The sequence below is a fragment of the Mesocricetus auratus genome, unplaced genomic scaffold (genome assembly GCF_017639785.1).
Source record: "Mesocricetus auratus isolate SY011 unplaced genomic scaffold, BCM_Maur_2.0 Super-Scaffold_100014, whole genome shotgun sequence".
NCBI classification, from domain to species: domain Eukaryota; kingdom Metazoa; phylum Chordata; class Mammalia; order Rodentia; family Cricetidae; genus Mesocricetus; species Mesocricetus auratus.
In genome coordinates this window covers 3,530,355-3,542,515 of record NW_024429197.1, presented here as the reverse complement: position 1 = coordinate 3,542,515, position 12,161 = coordinate 3,530,355, and positions in this window count along the sequence as shown.

Here is a 12,161-nt window from a genome sequence, read left to right as displayed (position 1 = left end):
TGGAGCTGGAGGCAGATGGCGTTGGTGACATCTCTAACTCACCCCAAGTTGAGTCCCTCCTTCTTCCAGGCCTCCAATAGCCCCACATGGTGACACTGGCATCATGTGTCTGAGGGGCACAGACAAATTATCCCTCAAAGTATCTTCATAGATGGTTTCTGGAGTGAATTTGTGTAGGTGCAAGTGTGTTGGTTCATAGGTGCATGTGTGCTCGTGCGTCTAGAGGTCAGAGGTCATACTCTCCACCCTTCGAGGGCTGGTTCTAGGCAGGTGTGCTACCACTGGGTCATGTCCCCAGCTCTTTACTAGTTGAATCTAGGTCAGCACTGTACCAGAGTCAACCTCCAAACTACTCACTAGTAGAGTCTAGGCAGGAACCCTGCAGCTAGACTATGTCCCCACCGGTCACTGGTGAATTCTAGACAGGTGCTCCTCCCCTGAGCCACATCCCAACCCCTTGCTATAGGATTCCAAGTCAGGCACTCTACCACAGAGCCACACCCCCAACCTCCTGCTCACTTGCAGACGCTAGGCAGGTGCTCTACTATTGAGTCACACCTTGACCATCCCTGATGGGGCAAGCTAACAGGGAGGTGAACGGTAGCCACCACCACTTTTCTTAGTGCCACCAAGGCCACACGGAGGAACCAGTTTTGGAAACCCCATCCCTGCCAGCCTGTACCCTCCTGTTGATCATCAGCGTTTCCGGGTGCGTGGCAGTGTCCCCCAGGCTGCCCACCCAACTCATCTCATCAGAAACAGTAAGACTTCATTTACATGACTAATAATGTCGATACCACTGAGACAAGGTGTTAGGATTATGACTGAGACTCCCGGAATTTGACAAAATGTGGAAACTATGGTAACTTCCTTCACTCCAGAGGGCAGAGCAACTCTGATCGATGAGAGGGGAAGATTTTCGTTTCTTCTGTTGCCCAGAATATTTGGCGAGGCTCCCAGCTGCCTCTGCTGTGTAGAAGTCACTTTGAATACGATTCCCTCTCTTTGTTTGTGAGAGTCACTTACAAAAGAAGGGAACAGTCAACACTCTGCTGGCCCAGATCCGAGCGTGTCCCTTGATTGATCAGTGATGTGTTCTTTGTCAGGGTCCCTGTCAAGTGAATCCTGTGCTAGGTGCCAAGGACAACATGAACTTGCTGGTCTGGATAAACCACGTGATGGTCACTGAGGGCAGATGGTGGCCCAGTTTTGCACATGTGTAGAAGCATTTGTAACCTTGTGGCCAGTGAGGCCCAGCCATTCCTGTCTGTTCCAACAGCTACTAAGTGTTGTGTTCCCGTGGACCGGGCAGGCTATGGCCATTTTTACTTATCCCCAAGATCAATGTCCAGGGCTCAGAGACAATGGTGACTTACTTGAAGTCACAAAGCAGTTGTGTCAAGACATTGTGTGAGCCTTTTCCTGGGAAGATGTGACACAAACATCCATTCATCAGGTGGGGAACCCATTACAGATCACAAGTAACAGTACGCCCAAGTCCAGCTTGGTGAATAGTGAGTTGTTGGGGTTACTAACAGGAGTATAAATGTGGGATTATTCACAGGGGCAGGGAGGACTCAGAGACAGCAGCACCATCACCCTGGCCTAGGTACTGTGTGAGGTGTAAGCCTAGGTACAACCCTGGTGCTCCCTGGCTGGCTTGCAAGAGCTGGAGAGTTTCTGCTGCTTTTGTAACCTTGGGGAGGGGACTTTGTGGGTCCTGTAAGCTTAAGTTCCCAGGCTTTGAGAGATGTGTTGACTTCTGAGTCTCCTCTCTCCAGGGGGCAATGTTTGAATTCTGAGCAAATTGCTAACACAGGTATTTGAGCTCCCAGTCTCTGTCTCTGTCCTGGTTACTGTAGGCATTCAGATTGAAAGCATCAAGTCCCCTTGAGCATATGGGCCCACAGGGAACAAGCCCACAGGACCAGGTAGGCTGACTGAGTTCTTGTCAGGAATCTTTACCTCCCTCCACCCTCTTGCTGCTTTCTGTTTAGGAATAAGGAAACCCATGCTATTTTCTTTTGGGGCAGCGGTCCAAAGGGTAAGTCGGGAAGAGGTTGAGCACCCAGAGAAAGGTTGCTCAGACAGGGTGGGTGACATTCAGGAAGGCTGGTGTGGTTAGAACCACAGGTGTGTCTGGTTTCAGGGATCTTCATTCAGGCCACACAGGGGCCTGGGCTGCTCCTCAGAGGTGGGACAACAGGCCAGGTCCCAGAGGTGCACCCAGATGGGCATGCAGGGGCGATGTCTGCTCAATGAGAAGCCTCATGCCTGTTGGACAGAAGCAGAGGATGACATGGTGTATCTTGGGATGGCTCATAGCTGGGGACCCCCTTAAAATGAAATTGTTTTGAGCATTTTCTCAAGCTTCTTTAAAAATTCAAAGCAAAGCTAAATTCTTGGGGTACACAGTGGTGTGTGGTGTGGAGCTCAGCCTCAAATGCAGAAATATTCTCTAACAAACCCAAAACCCTGAAGTGAGCAGGACTTACCTGCTACAAGATGCATGCTGACTCAGTGTGTGCTGGTTCACAGTGTGCTGACTCAGTGTGTGCTGACTCAGTGTGTGCTGGTTCACAGTGTGCTGACTCAGTGTATGCTGACTCAGTGTGTGCTGACTCAGTGTGTGCTGACTCAGTGTGTGCTGACTCAGTGTGTGCTGGTTCACAGTGTGCTGACTCAGTGTATGCTGACTCAGTGTGTGCTGACTCAGTGTGTGCTGACTCAGTGTGTGCTGGTTCACAGTGTGCTGACTCAGTGTATGCTGACTCAGTGTGTGCTGACTCAGTGTGTGCTGGTTCACAGTGTGCTGACTCAGTGTGTGCTGACTCAGTGTGTGCTGGTTCACAGTGTGCTGACTCAGTGTATGCTGACTCAGTGTGTGCTGACTCAGTGTGTGCTGACTCAGTGTGTGCTGACTCAGTGTGTGCTGGTTCACAGTGTGCTGACTCAGTGTGTGCTGACTCAGTGTGTGCTGGCTCACAGTGTGCTGACTCAGTGTGTGCTGACTCAGTGTATGCTGACTCAGTGTGTGCTGACTCAGTGTGTGCTGACTCAGTGTGTGCTGGTTCACAGTGTGCTGACTCAGTGTGTGCTGACTCAGTGTGTGCTGGCTCACTATTTGCCAGAAGCACCGTTTGGGTCTTTTCTGCCAGTATAAGCAGCACCATGGTGGCTTACAGTGGGTCCGGGTTCTGCTCCTGGTAGACACCACAGACTAGGGACCCTCACTCCCAACACCCTAAACAACAAAAGGCAGCAGGGAAGTAAAAGTCTTGAATGTCAACTCGACTGGATTGAGAACACCATGGAGACAAGGCTCAGGGCATGTCTAAGAAGAAATTTTCAGATTAGGTTACGCATCAAGCGTTCTGACCTACAGAGAGCTGTAAAATAACACACGATGTTACGGCGATGGTGGTGGGGTTCTGGATGATGGTAGTGATGGTGATGATGGTGAAGTTGATGGTGGTGGTGACTGTCTGTCTTAGTTAGGGCTATTATTGCTGCAATGAAGCACCATGACCAAAAGCAACTTGAGGAGGAAAGGATTTATTTCACTCATGGTTCCATATCATCATCATCAAAAAGTGGGGGCAGGAACTCAAACAGGACAGGAAGGAGGCAGGAGCTGATGCAGAGGTCATGGAGTAGTGCTGCTTCCTGGATTTTTCCTCACGGATATTCAGCCTGCTTTCTTATAGAACTCAGGATCAAAATGAGCTGGGCTCTCCCCCACTGATCACTAATTAAGAAAATATCCAAGCCACATCTTACAGAAGCATTTTCTTGGTTGAGGCTCCCTCCTCTCCGATGACTCTAGCTTGTGTCAAGTTGACATAAAACTAGCAAGCACAGTGGTAGTGGTGATGATGATGGTGGTGGTGGTGGTGATGATGGTGATGATGGTAGTGATGATGGTGGTGATGATAGTGGTGATGATGATGGTGGTGATGGTGATGATGGTGGTGATGACGGTCATGATTTTGTTGTTTGGGGGTGTTGAACCTAAGATCTTGTGCATGGTAGGTTTGTGTTATCCACTGAGCTATAGTCCCAGACCTCTTTCTACTTTTTGTTTTTAGACAGGATAGTTACCCAGACTGGCCTCAAACTCGCTCTGGAGCCCAGACAGGCCTGGAACTTGTGATCCTCTTTCCTCAGTCTTCTGTGACGTCTGGGGTTAGCCGTCTCAGCCATGACTGTTATCTTAAATAACAAAGTGTATGGCCAGTTGATGCAGCAGCAATAGGAAATGAATACACACTTTTAACGGCTGAACCACCTCTCCATCCATAGAATTCTTAATCTGAAAGTGTGTAATTCCGCCCCTCTGTGTGAGTGTGTGTGTGTGTGTGTGTGTGTTCTTGCCTGTGTGGACACATATCATATGGAGGGCAGAAGTCAATGTGTGATGTCTTCAGTCACTTCTCTTTCCACTTTATCGTTTGAGACAAGAGCTCTCACTGAGCCTGAAGCTTGCCCTTTGGGCTACACTGGCTTGTGAGCAAGATCCAGGGGTCCTTCTACCCCCACTTCCCCAGTGCTGGAGTTACAGACATACACCATAATGCTCAGCGTCTAGGCAGATCCTGGGCATTGAACTCAGGTCCTCACACAAGTGCTATGCCCACTGAGCCATCTCCCAGTCTGCACTCACTAGTTCTTGTGTATTCGCAGTCATGCAGCCATTGTCAGTATTTAATTCTAGAACATTTTTTCCCAGCCCCCCAAAGAAGCTTGGCACACACGAGCAGTCATTCCTCATTCCCCTTAATGTCCCAGCCCCTGGCAACTACTAATATGCTTTCTGTTTCTATGGATTCTGAACAGGCTGTATGGATGGAATCACACACTCTGGTCCTCCGTGCGTGGCTTCTTCCATTTAGTGTAATATTTCCAAGGCTTATACATTATGTGGTTTAGATTGGTCCTTCTCTCGTTTTGACGGCCACACCACATTGTTCATGCATTTATCAGTTGATGGACATCTCGGCTATCTTTCCTGTTTGGCTCTCATGAACAATGCTGCCGGGAACATTTTGTATTTGTTCTTGTGTGAATGCGGTTTGGTCCTTTTGAGCATCTACCTTAGCTGTGCCTCTGTCTCTGAATTGATAGGTCCTATGGCAAAGTCACATTTAACTGTTGGAACAGCTAGTGAACTAGTCTCCATAGTGGCTCTATCGTACGTTCCCCCCACTACTTAACTTATTTTGCATGTGTATGTGTGTTTTGCCTACATGCATGCAAGTGCACCATGCACACATGGCAGTACCTGGGGAGGCCAGAGGGAGGTGTCAGATGCCTTGGGACTGCAGTTGCACAGTTATGAGCCATCACATGGGTGCTGGAAACCAAACCCTGGTCTTCCGCAAGAGCAGCTAGTGCCCTTAACCACCCAGCCATCTCTCCAGTTGTCTCTTGCCTACACACTAGCACTCGTTGGGTTTTTTCATATTCTTGCCAAGCCTTGTTTTCCATTTCCTCATGATAGCCAGCCATCCTCCTGAGTGGGACATGGTTGCTCATGGTCGCAGTGGCATTTCCCCAGTAACTAGTGATGCTAAGCGTGTTCTTATGAGCTTATTGGCCACTTGAGTATCGATTCAAACTATCTGCCTATTATAAATTAGATTTCAGTATTACTATGTTACTACTGGGTCATAAAGGATCTTGATATATTTTGGTTATTAGATTTTTGTTTGTCCTTTTTGGGGAGTATATGGTGTGTGTGTGTGTGCGTGTGTGTGTGTGTGTGTGTGTGTGTGTGTGTGTGTGTGTGTGTGCTTATGCACCCATACCATAGCAAGCATGTTGAGGTAAGAGAACAACCAGAGAATTTGAGACAGAATCTTTCATTGTTCACCGCTGTGTGTGCTAGGCTAGCTGGTCCACGGACTTCCGGGGATTCTCCTACCTCACCTCCCATCTTCCCACGGCAGTACCTGGGTTACAGGTGCACACCACCACATCAGGCTTTATGTGAATGCTGGGAATTTGATTTCAGCTCCTCCCTCGTATTGTACAGAAAACACTTTACCTCATCTGTCCATGACTTTTGTCAGTCAATAGTAAAAATGGTTTTCCTTCACCCCCTTGACTGCATCTGAGTCAGCAGGAAGTAGTGTTTCTAGCACATTCTGTCCTTGCACTGGATTTAGGATTGTATTGGACAAAATATTTGAGAGCACAACTTAAAAGGAGGGATGATTTATTTCAGCTCCTGGGTTTTGAGGGTTCAGTCTGTCATGGGAGAGAGGTTCTGGGGGAGCAGAGCTGTCCACAGCATGACAACCAGGAGTGGGCTGTGGGGGCAGAGGAAGAGGAAGGGGTTGAAGAAAGACAGAGACAGGGAGTTAGAACCAGACAGAGGTTAAGAGAGGTAGAAACAGCAGCAGAGAGACAGAGTCAAAGAGAAATAGAGAAAAACTAGAATGACAGAGACAGAGAGAGGAAGAAGTAGAGATGAGTGAGAGAGGGGAAGAAACAGAACAAGGGGCAAACAGGGATGGAGATAAAAGGCAGAGAAAGAGAGAACAGAGGAGGGGCGAAGAGACAGCAATAGAGACAGAGAGAGGGAGGGAGAGGAGGGAGAGGAGGGAGAGGAGGGAGAGGAGGGCCAGCACACATACCTGTGCTCACCAGACTCCACCCCCCTTTTCGATTCTTGGACTCTGGCCTGAGTCTCCTCATCACAGAGGCACTCAGAAGTGTACTTAGTAAACCCCTGGCCTCTCTCAACCAATCGGGTTGACAGTTGAGACCAACTTACCCAGGGATCCAACCAAGTGTGGACCCAAAAGATGGGAAGGAATTGTGTGCAGAGTGTGCTACTACTGCCCTGACGTCACTCCCACACTACAGTAAACAGATGGTTGTTAGTACAGCTACACACATTCTCTTGAGTACCATGTCATCTAGGGATGAGTAAGGCACATAAGAGGACATGTGGGGTTACAGGCAGATGCCACAACATTTTAGATGGGGCAGCTCTTCTCTGTCACTATAAGTAGGCTGGCCTGGAACTCACTATATAGACTCACGGGAATCCTCTTGCTTTAGCCTCTGGAGTGCTGAGGTGACAGGTGAGTGCCACCACGTGTGTATGTAGAGGGCACTTGCGCATCCATAGATTTTGTTGCTCTAGAACCAATCCCTGGTCGACACTAAGGTGACTGCATTCACACAGATGAGAAATAGCTATGTGGGCTGGAGAGATGGCTCAGCAGGTGAAAGCCAGGCAAGCCTGACGACCTAAGTTTTATGCCAGAGACCACATAGAAAACTGCATGCAATGGTACACACCTCCAATCCCTGTGCTCTTGTGTTCAGATGCGGGGTGAAGACAGAGGAGCCACCCAGAGGCTCACAGGCCAGCTAGCCTGGCATGCTCAGTGGCAAAATACAAGTGTGACTCTGCCTTAAGAACAAGGTGGAAAGGTGAAAACTGACTTCTTAAAAATCCCTTCTGGCCGGGCGTTGGTGGTACACGTCTTTAATCCCAGTACTCGGGAGGCAGAGGCAGGTGAATCTCTGTGAGTTCGAGGCCAGCCTGGTCTCCAGAGTGAGTTCCAGGACAGCCTCCAAACCCTGTCTCGAAAAAACAACAACAACAAAAAATCCCTTCTGATGCACACACCTTCGTGCACACAAACACACACACACGCATGCACACACACATGCAATGCACATTCACACATGAACATAAACACACTCACTCATGAATGTATGCATGCACACACACAAATGCATGCATACACATGCATATACATAAACACATATATGTGCACCCACGTGAGCGCACACACACACCTGAACTCACACACCATGCACACAAGATAAAGAGACAAAGATAGATGGAAAGTAAGAAGGGAAAGAAGGAAGGAAGGAAGGAAATGAGTACAGAAGTAGAAGCATGCAGTCATGTCATGGCAAAGAGCCTACCACTAGAGCTACTACTAGAGTTATGAACACTCTAAACCCTGGAATCTAGGTATCTAACCACCATCTTACCCAGGAACCAGGATTCCATGGAGGATAGGTAAGAAGGTTGTTCAGAGTGAGATGATGTCAGAGACACAGAGTCCAGCGTGCAGGACTGACCAGCAGCATCAGGACCAATCATATCAAGGTGCTAGGGCAGGTGCTCAGTTGTTAGAGTCCTTTTCCTGTATGCATGAAGCCCTGGGGTTGACCCATAACACAACACAACAACACAACAGGCATGTGGGTACAGGTCTGTAATCTTAGCTCCCAGGACGTGAAGTTGGGGGATCTGGAGTTGAAGATCATATCAGTTACATGGAGTTCAAGGCCAGGCTGGGCTACAAAATGTTTAAAAAAGCACAAAACTTAAAGATAAGATAAAAAGGAACTGAGCTTGTGCTGGAGATTTAGCTCAGTTGGTAAAGCGTTTAGTGTATGTATACACAAACACATCCAAAGACTCACAAAATATACACTCATACTTAAAATTCACACTCATACACAGACTCACACACTCACGAGATTCACAGAGACACACACATTCACACAACCCTCTTATGTACCCACATATGTCCATACACCCACACAGCAATACACTCACACACAAGCACACTTACAAATATTCTCACACTCATACATATACTCACTTGCTCACATTCACACACCACATACAGAAATTCAAATATATATATATGTTCTCACACACACTAACACATGCACACTGTCATACATACACATACACATGTATTTTTACATAGTCATTCATACACTCACACAAGCATACACATGCTTACACACTTCCACACACTCTCACACACTCATGTATGCTAACACACATTCACAACCTCAGTCACTCACAATCAGACTCATATGCAGATTCTCACACTCAAAAATTCATGTATACACTTAGACTCATGTACATACACTCTCACACACAAACTCACAAACACATACATGTAAACACACCTACACTAGCACATTCACATACACTCACACTGGTCACACGCATTCACACACTCAAATTCACACAAACACACACATAACAACACACTTCACATACACCCACATACTCTTTCACACATACACAAATGCAGACGGTTCCCCTCCATTCCCTAGGTCTTCCTCGCTTTTACACTTTGTTTTTGAGGCATCGTCTCTCTTGTTTTGTTTCCCCACTAGCTAAACGGTGAATTTCCAGATAAATTTCACCTTTCTACCTCCCTCTCACTACAGGAACTCTGGGACTAAAGAAGTGCTCCTGTCTTCCTATACGGTCCAAGGGATAAAACTTGGGTCATTAGGTTTCTGCCTGGAAGATGCCTTTACTCACTGAACCATCTCCCCACCCATACAATCATTTCTTTATCAGTGTGAATATAGTCACCTTGGTATCAACTGGGGATTGGCTCCAGAACACCCTTCTAGATTCCCTAGTGATGTATTTCCCTTTCGGGCATGTAGCTGGAGTTTCTTTCCAGCCTGGTCCTACAGCCATTAGCCCCAAATGATCACACTGAGACGTATTAATTATAAACTGTTTGACTGATGGCTCAGGCTTCTTATTGGCTAGCTCTCTCTTAATTATTAACCCATTTCTATGAATCTAAGTATTTCCACGTGGTCTTATCTTGCCGGAGAAGGGTCTGGACCTGTTACTCCTTCCTCAGGTACATGGCGTCCCTTGGTGGCTTCTCTCTGTGTCCTCTCCCCAGCATTCTCCTCTTCTGGTAGCCCCTCGTATACTTCCTGCCTGGCTACTGGCCAATCAGTGTTTTATTCACCCCCCATCAGAGGCCCATCTCTCTCTCTTTCCTTCAAAGGGCAATTGAGGTAATACCTCTTTGCATTTCACTTGTTTGGGGGGAATTTCTGGGCAGACAAATATCATCAAACATGATGTATCTATAATTTATCTTTGTATTTGAGACAGGGCCCATACATCCCCAGTTGACCTTGAACTTACTAAGTAATTGGAGGATGACCTTGAACTTCTGCTCCTTCTGCCCCATCTCTCAAGTGCTGGGATCACAGGTTTGTGCCATTGCATCTGGTTTGTAATCCAGGCCCTAAAGCATGTCAGGCAAGCACCGTACGTCCCTAGACATCTATCTAACTTTCATTAGTTTACTTTGCAGGCTCCATGAACTAGCCAAGAAAAGCAGAAGAAAAATATTTCTTTCTTAGTGGAATATAAATAAATTCATCTAACAAAAACAATTTTAAAGAATCTTATTTTGGTGTTTGTGCATGTGAGTGTTGTGCCCTTGGGAGTCAGAAGAGGGCGCCGGATTCACCCTGGAGCTGGAGTTACAGCTGTCTGTCATGGGTGCTCAGAACTGAACTTAGGTTCTCTACAGGAGCAACAAGTTTTTTTGTTTTTAAAGACAGGGTTTCTCTGTGTAACAGCCCTGGCCCTCCTAGAACTCATTTTGTAGACCAGGCTGGCCTTGAACTCACAGAGATCTGCCTGCCTCTGTCTCCCTAGTGCTGGAATTAAAGGTGTGCGGCATTACCACTGGGTAAAACAAGTACTCTTAACTTAAGCCATCTTTTCAGCTCCAAGAAGAGAGGTTTCCATAGCAGAATGGAACCTGGACCATAGCAACGAGAGTGCCAGGTCCTAACCATTAGATCTACTTTTTAAGAAGCTTAAAGCCTCAAAGTTCATCTACTTGACTCATGAAGCATTTAAAATGTGGAGAATTTGGACACACATTGTCAAGCTAGTTGTAAGTAAAGCCCAGATCAAAGATGGATGCTGGTCTCATTTCACGAACACAGTGTCTGCCTGCTCCATGCCTGACTGTCCCCATCAGCAGCTGAGCTTGGAGTTTGTCCTCTCATTTGGCCCAATTTGGGGGAAGGTCTGGGTCAATCCAACTCCTGTTTATGGACATAAACTTACCCATTACCTCTTTCCAATGACTCTGAGAGACAGGATCACCCCCATTTTATAGATGCTGAATTCAGGCCCAGTGAGAAGGAAGGAGAAGTTGAACCTTAGGGGACTTCTTTCAGTAAATGGCTATGTTACATATTCTGGAACCATCACACAGCATTGCAGAGCCCTGCTCGCCAGATCTGTCCCAGCGGCACAAATGGGGCTTATCTGGTGAGCTCGTTCACTGTGTGCAAATGGTCCTAATTGCTTAAAAACAGTGTGCTGTCTTAAGTAGGTTAAACAGTCCCTTCTGCAATCTTGTTTGTACTATTAATTTGAGTAACAAACTCTTAATGAAAGCAGGCAGGCTGAGAGGAGGATTACAAAATCTTATTTCTTGGAGTTGGGTCTGGGGGTGTTGGCTGGCGTGTGCTTCCCAACTGTGCTACCAAGAGCCCTTGGGATAAGGGGCCTCCAAATGCAGCAGTCGTCTGAATTATTAAACGTGGGGCTAAAACCAAAGTGGCTTCTTATTCTATTACCAAAGAAATGTAAGAATGTTGCCAGTGCAATCTTGCCAACATAAGGTCCTGCCGGGCCCGTTCAACAAACAGATAAGACTCTGTTTTAATTAGCACACTAATGGTCTCCATCAACTGAATGTGGGGAGAGCTGGATCACAGTTTATTTTGTTAAGTGGGTTCTATGGTGCTCCCTGTGGCCTGACATCGGTGCTCCACTGCTGTGCAGCCCAAGAGTACCCATCAGACTTGTGCAGCTCCACGTGAGAGTCAGGGCCCTAATGCAGACCCAGCTATTCTAGAAACCTGTTGGAGAAGTCGAAGATGAGTCGCTAAGTTCCCCCAAGTGTGGGTTCAGGCTGTAAGCAATCTGGCATCACTGGGAAAGAAAAGATGTGGGAGGGGTCGCTGGGCAGAGGTGGGCTGGGCAGCAGGCCAACCTGGTAGGCATGTGGCTACCATAAGGCCCAACCTCTAGCTGCCCATTAAGTCTTGTGTGGTGAAGATCTCCACTCCACAGACATTATACCCTCTGTGAAGGGTAATATTGTTAGGGTAACAAGATGTAGAACTACCCAGGGAACATACCTCTGTTTCTAGACTGGGTTAGTTTAGAGAGAAGAGCCACCTTGAAAGTGGTGGCACCTTTCCCTAGGCTGGGGTTCAGGACTGAGTACAAGGGAGGGGTGGAGCTGAGCCTCAGTGTTCCCCTTTTCCTGCTTCCTGACTGCAGGCATCACATGACCACCCATGTCATGCTCCTGCTG